This window comes from Bubalus bubalis, chromosome 17 (genome assembly GCF_019923935.1).
Source record: "Bubalus bubalis isolate 160015118507 breed Murrah chromosome 17, NDDB_SH_1, whole genome shotgun sequence".
Classification (NCBI taxonomy): Eukaryota; Metazoa; Chordata; class Mammalia; order Artiodactyla; family Bovidae; genus Bubalus; species Bubalus bubalis.
In genome coordinates this window covers 17,186,089-17,193,077 of record NC_059173.1, presented here as the reverse complement: position 1 = coordinate 17,193,077, position 6,989 = coordinate 17,186,089, and the positions used below count along the sequence as shown (strand labels likewise).

The 6,989-nt window shown below is 49.9% G+C and overlaps 1 long non-coding RNA gene across 1 annotated transcript; it reads left to right on the top strand.

Annotated features, from left to right (window-relative positions):
* Positions 1-2,717: 2,717 nt before the first annotated feature.
* LOC123329935 lies at positions 2,718-5,451 on the top strand. Its single transcript, XR_006545559.1, has 2 exons — positions 2,718-4,736; positions 5,159-5,451. It is a non-coding gene; the product is annotated as an uncharacterized LOC123329935 (long non-coding RNA).
* The last annotated feature ends 1,538 nt before the right edge of the window (positions 5,452-6,989 follow it).

The following is a 6,989-nucleotide window of genomic DNA, read 5'->3' as shown; positions in this document are numbered from 1 at the left end:
GACATAACTTTGCCCGCAAAGGTCCATATCATCAAAGCTATGGTTTTTCCAGTAGTCATGTATGGATTCGAGAATTGAACCATAAAGAAGGCTGAGCACTGAAGGACTGATGATTTTGAATTGTAGTGCTGGAGAAGACTCTTGAAAGCCCCTTGGACTGCAAGGAGATCAAACCAGTCAATCCTAAAGAAAATCAACCCTGAATATTCATTGGAAAGATTGATGGTGAAACTGAAACTCCAGTACTTTGGCTACCTGATGTGAAGAGCCAACTCACTGGGAAAGATCCTGATGCTGGGAAAGATTGAGGGCAGGAGGAGAAGGGGCTAACAGAGGATGAGATGGTTGGATGGCATCACTGACTCAATGGACATGAGTTTGAGCAAACTCCAGGAGATAGCGAAGGACAGGGAAGCCTGGCATGTGCAGTTCATGGGGTTGCAAAGAGTCCGACACGACTTAGCAACTGAAGAACAAGCACAACAACAAACGCTAAAAAAAACACCAGAAATCATTAAGCAAACTCTTTCATTTTTATGGTGAGAAAACTCCCAAGTGATTGCCAAAGTCTCACATCTGGCTAATGACAGGCAAGGGTCTTTGGTCCTGACACCTGAAAACTGGAATTCTTATAGGTGAAAAACACTTCATTTGTTGATATCAGTACAAAGGCAACAAAAATCTGAACTAATCTTACCATATACACAATTGACATTACACAAAAGCTCTGTTTCAACTTTTATAATTGTATTCCACAAATTCTTAACTTGTGACTCACCCTGCTGAGTTGATCCAATAACCTTTGGTTCTGTTCTGATAATTCCTGGACAGTCCATGTTTCTTCTCAATCTGCTTCCTTGCTTGCTGACTCTCCAACTCAAACTGAAGCTGGTTCACACCACTCTCCAGCTCAGACACACGCCCTCCCCTTCTTGGTTTTCAAATCATCTTCCTTCACATTTCTCTTGTTCTAATTGCTGGGTGAAAAGGATTTAATTTCAGTTCAGTTCAGTTGCTCAGTCATGTGAGACTCTTTGCAACCCCATGGACTGCAGCATGCCAGGCCTCTCTGTCCATCACCAACTCCCCGAGTTTACTCAAACTCATGTCCATTGAATCAGTGATGCCATCCAACCATCTCATCCTCTGTTGTTCCCTTCTTCTCCTGCCTTCAATCTTTCCCAGAATCAGGGTCTAAAAATTCCAAAGCCTTTTTTTCTTTTTCTTTTCCCTTGTCAGTCAAAACAAAACACTCTGCCATATAGGAAAAGTTGCCCATTTCACAACTACAAAAATATTCCCTTCTTCCAGAGAAGGGAAGGTCGGTTTCACAAACAAAATGCCAGAACCTTTCTCATTATAGAATTTGAAAATCATTTTCCTTTGCTGAAGACATGTACAAAGGTTCCAAATGGAACCCAGAATGTGTGTAACTGCACACAGAGGATTACCCTGAAATCTATCACCAATCAAACTCATAGAATGTTTCTTTCAGGTTAGCTGTTTCTTTAATCAAATCCCTCACTGAAGGAATTTCAAATCACAAGCATACATCTCTGCAGTAATACTTCTATATAATCATAATCAAATCTCTTTTTAATTTTTGAATCTTTTTAAAGACACCCTTTTATTTCTTGTTGCTTGCCTTCAAGTGAAAATTAAAAAATTCAATTCACGGAGTTGTTTTTTGGCAGTCTACCTATAGGTTTCACAAATCACTTTTCAGAGTGGTATCTCAGTGCTGGGAGCCAGTACGGGAGTCCCCACCCATGACGAGGTCATGCGGGAGAGCTCTGATGGGCAAGGCGAGTCAGAGCTCGAGGGCCATTCCCACCTGGACCTGCCTGAGCGTCTACCCCAAAACCAGAATCTGTCTGTTTTACTTTCACCAACTCCTCTGAAAGTCACGGGGGGCTATCCCCGACCACTTTTCTCTGTAAGAAAGTCAACTTAGAGTTCTAGTTAATAAATCTCCAGGGTATAAGGTGTGTTCCAATTCAAATCCCTCAGAAAGCTTTCTAACCTGCCTGACAGGTTTCCAGACTCTTACAGCTACGCATGTGATTGTTTGCAGCCTCCCAACCATGAGAGACATGGGAGGCCTAAGATATTCTAACAATGCAGAGCTTGTTGGGGAGTTAGAAATTGTTAAAATAGAACTAATAGAGGATTTCTTTGTTGAGCTAATGCCTGCTGCCAAGTTTCCATATCCCTTACCCACTGTGTCCCTGGGAGTGTATTGATTAATATAGTTGGTATATAGAAATATAAGTAGAAGCCTTAATGTTAATAATAACCCTAGACCCTTGAGCTAATAAATTCTTCCCTTGATTATCCCCACTGCACCTTTGCCCTATAGGAATGCAAGTCTGTCTAGTGCTTTCAGGGAGTAGCACCAAACTTTAAGAAAAATCACCTCTGGAGAAAATAAGTTTTTCTGGTTGACTAAGGCAATGGCACCCCACTCCAGTACTCTTGCCTGGAAAATCCCATGGATGGAGGAGCCTGGTAGGCTCCAGTCCATGGGGTCGCTAAGAGTCGGGCACGACTGAGCGACTTCACTTTCACTTTTCACTTTCATGCATTGGAGAAGGAAATGGCAACCCACTCCAGTATTCTTGCCTGGAGAATCCCAGGGACAGAGGAGCCTAGTGGGCTGCCCTCTATGGGGTCACACAGAGTTGGACACGACTGAGGCGACTTAGCAGCAGCAGCAGCAACCCTTATCAGAAGAAAAATGTTAGCAGGTCTCCTGACCAGAAGAAAAATGTTAGCAGGTCTCCTGACCAGAAGATGATGTAAATCACCTAAAGCCTTTGTATCTGATAAGTTTGCAGGAAAAAAGCCTGGTTTCAATAAGGGTCAAGGACTGCTGACCTTGCATGACTTTGCACCCCCTATTACTTTCTATGCACAACTTAGGGTATAAAAGCTCCTTTTGAAAATAAAGCTACGGACCTTGCTCAACAGGCTTGGTCTCCCCGTGTCGTTCTTGCTTCCTTTTCTCTCCTTTTCTTTTCTGTTCTTCTTTCAGGCCAAAATAATTGGAGTGCGGGGGTCCTCTGAGACCACTTACTTGCCTGGGCTTCTAAGACCCACTCCAGAAGGTGCCTAAGGTGGGGCACTTTCCGCTATTTGAGAGGGCGTCTGCGGCCTCCGTGGTCAGAGCAAACCTGGTGTCACGGGTTTTATTAATTTTCCGTGTAAACCAATTATAATGAGCCTCTGATTCTCTCCACTTTGCTATCCTATTCGTCAACGCCGTCCTCCAGAGGGAATCCCTGGATCCAACTGCAGCTGGACCCTGGTATCTCAGGAGTTCATCAACTGGCTTAGCTAGTTAACTACAACTAGGCAGTTAACTGAACTGCAGGGCACTCACCGGTTTCCTTTTTTTCCTCTCTGATTTGATATGTCATTGGACTACAAACACACTTCTTACTACAGAAAAGTTTCTGAATCTGTATTCTGACTGTTCAACCAGCAGCAGTAATATGGGACCAGACTAGGGTCAATTTCAGACCTTATTCAGGACCATACTATTCTCTTGTAAGTAAGAGTAAAAAGAAAGCTGCAACCAAATTGGGTAACAATATCCTGGAGAATCCCAGGGACGGGGGAGCCTGGTGGGCTGCTGTCTATGGGGTCGCACAGAGTCGGACACGACTGAAGCGACTTAGCAGCAGCAGTAGCAGCATAGGTTACATTTGGCCATCCAATTGCATGTGTGAGACTGAGAACACAAACAGAAAAGTACTGTTTAAATACATATAAAAATACTGCTGCTACTGCTAAGTCGCTTCAGTCGTATCCGACTCTGTGCGACCCCATAGACAAGAGTACTGGAGTGGGGTGCCATTGCCTTCTCCGAAATATACTGCAGTCCAAATTAAATACTTATCCAATGGTCACATGATGAGCACAGGTGTACCTTATTTCTGCAATGGAACCATATTTCCTAATTCTTGAGTACTTGAAGGTATATGAAGCTCCCTTAAGGCAGTTGTTTCCTTCCATGTGGGAAGTTAAAACATGGCTACCTGGAGGCCTTAACACAGCTGAAAAGCTTTAGGATAACACCCTGATTAGTGATTCACTACTTCTCTGAAAACCTGGAACATATTTTAAATGCTTTGCTGCTTTTTAATTACTCTGTGTGCAAATATCACTTCAGTGCTATATAAAGTAGCCATGGTGGTGGGGGTGGTTTAGTCACTAAGTCATGTCCAACCCTTGTGACTTCATGGACTATAGCCTGCCAGGCTCTTCTGTCTGTGAGACTGCCCAGGCAAGAATACTGGAGTGGGTTGCTTAGCCACAGGTATGCTCTATTTTAGATGCTTTGAACAGTACATATCTAGAATGGCCCACAGTGTTTGAAATCCTGCATGGACCCATTTTTTGTGAGCAGTGAGGGAAAGTCAAGTGGGCTCAATGAATGCCCTTCTCTGATGATCCCAAACGGTCCATTCCACCCCCCTTCCAGGCAGTTTTCTGTGAGGTAGTGTAACACAGCAGGATGGGCACATCACTTAGCAGGCAGCCACTGCTGGGCCTCATTACTCCACACCCTGTTACTAGGCAACAGGTCTTGCTCAGCCATTGGTCCGGTTCCTCAGTGGGCTCTGCCCATAAGCCACAAACTGTCAATGAGAAACCCTAGTTGTCCTGCTCAGCTACTGGTCAGTGCCACAGTGGACCCTGCCCACAAGTAACAGTCAGTGAGGGACCATTAGGTAAGTGATTCAGCTAAGGGTTAGTGGTGTGAAGATCATCAGGTAGACAGTGAAGTAAGAGGCCCTCAGGCCTTCTCCTGGAGGCCCTCAAGCTCACTCAGCCTTAGGCCAGCAGGTGAGCTGGAGGGCCCAGGAAACAGACCGGGGACTATGTCCTGCTCCAGAGCCCTGACTAAGGGCCTCCACTAGCCCAGGCCTTGAGGCAGTGGTGAACCTCTCCCCCATCCCTGTCTCTGCGACCTACTAGCAGTGGCCGACTATGTGGGTCACGGTCTGTCAGACCTGGTCTCCCCTATTTGGGTGGCCTGAGGAGACTGAGGGCCAGTTGGATTGGGTGCCTGGCTCCCTCAGGGATGACAGCTGGGCGGGGTGTGGGAACCTGGCCCTGAGGGAGCTGCCACCTGAGATCTGCCTCCTCTTAGCCAGGACTGGACCTGGAGGGTGCAAGTTGTGCCTTGGGACCTTGCTCTTTCTTGTCAGGACAGAGAATAACATTCATCTGGTAGAGATTTACAGGAACATCGCTACCTGACCATGACCTGACCTGAAGAACAAAGGCTCTGACACCAAGAAGTCTGCAACAACTAACCACAGCCCACCCTCACCTTTGGCTTTTGAAGGGGCTTGCTGAAAGCTTTCAGTAACCTTGGGGTTTTTAGGGTATGAGCCACCCTCTCCTTGTATGAACCTGTAATAAACCTTTCTCTGTTTCAAACTCTATGTTTTATTATTGATTGTCCTCACTGTGCCTGGGGCACGTGCACTTGAGGTTTGGTAACAGTAGGATGAGGAGGGAAGCAGGGGGGGCGGGGAGGGGCGGGGTGTGTTGGGGGGTGCGGATAGTGGAGTGAGTGGCTCCCAAAGCTACTCAGCGGGCAGGTGCCTCCCCAGGAGTCACCACTCGGTCTGACTCATCGCCGGAGGGACGTTCTCACCTCCAGCTTATCTGTCAGTTCCTTGTGCATCTGCTCATCCTGCCGACTCTTGTCCTGGTTCCTCTTCAGCAATGCCCTGCCCCCTCGGGTCGCTAACACCAGATCCTTCTGCCGGATTCTGGGCGGGCGCGGTGGCTGCAGTCCGACCCTCCCTGGGCTTGTCCTGGGGATGCTCCCCGGGTTCGGAAGCCCGTTCCCCGTCCGCCAGCAGCTCCAGTTCCTCCTCTAGCGCCAGTTCCAGCTCCGCCGGGCCCCCGGGAAGTTGAGGGCGGCGACAGCACTACGGATTGCGACCTCAGCCGCGGCAAGCAGCCAAGCGTAGCAGGCGCTCTTCAGCTTGGCGGGTGTTGAAGCGCGGCCGCCAGGCCCAGGCAGGAGGCGGGCGGACTTGGCCCGCGCGGAGCCCTCAGCGGTGCGACTGGCCGGCCGGCGCCGGGCGGCAGGGTGGAGGGGCCCCGCCACGCCGGCCGGCCGCGCCCCTCCGCCGATCCCGGGCTCAGGGGGTCGGCGCTTGCTGGGGAGGAGGCGGTAACAAAGGATGAGGAAGGGGAGACTGAGGAGACAAGAAGCAGGAGGAAGGTTGCGAGGGGGAACCACCAGGTTTTCAGTCGCCCTGTTACTGCTAGGTGGGGCTGCCGCGGTCGCCCGGGCAACGCCTTGCGGGGCGCTCTGCTGTCGCTGCGACGCTTGATGGAACCGAGCTCCTTGTCCCTTGGCTCGGCGGCAGCAGCAGCGACGGCGGTTCCAGGTCTCGCGCAGCACAGCCCCGCGAGCTCCTCCCTGCATTCCTCAGCTCTTCCAGTTCTCCCGGCCCGCCGCACCCCCTCTCCCCACCCCTTGCCGGCACAGGACGCGCAAGGACACCTGTTCACCGCGTCCGCGAGCGATTCGCCGGTTCATGCATCTCCTCAGCTGCGCCCAGGCGACGCTGGCGGCCTGAACTCCTGGGCGCGCTACCTGTGGAGACCGCTGTTGCCTTCCTAACGGTCTTGGCGCTTCTCGGGTGCGGTCACGCCCCCGGCCTCACACCCACCTCTCGGTATGGCCCCGCCCCTAGCACGTTCACTTCGGGGTGTGGCCTCGCGAGAACCTCGGAGCACGGCCCCGCCCCCAGCTTCTTTCTCACCTCTGGGCGCCTATGAGAGCCTGGCCTCACTCCTATTTCGGGCTTAGGAGTTTCTGTGTGTTCAGTGGGTCTCAGTCTTAGTTGGTCTCCAAGGGAACTAAGGACATTTCTCCAGCCACTATTTTGGGTCTGATTCCCTGTGCGAGTTAAGCAGTCAGGAGAGGGAGCGCTAGAGAGCAATAGAAGAGATGA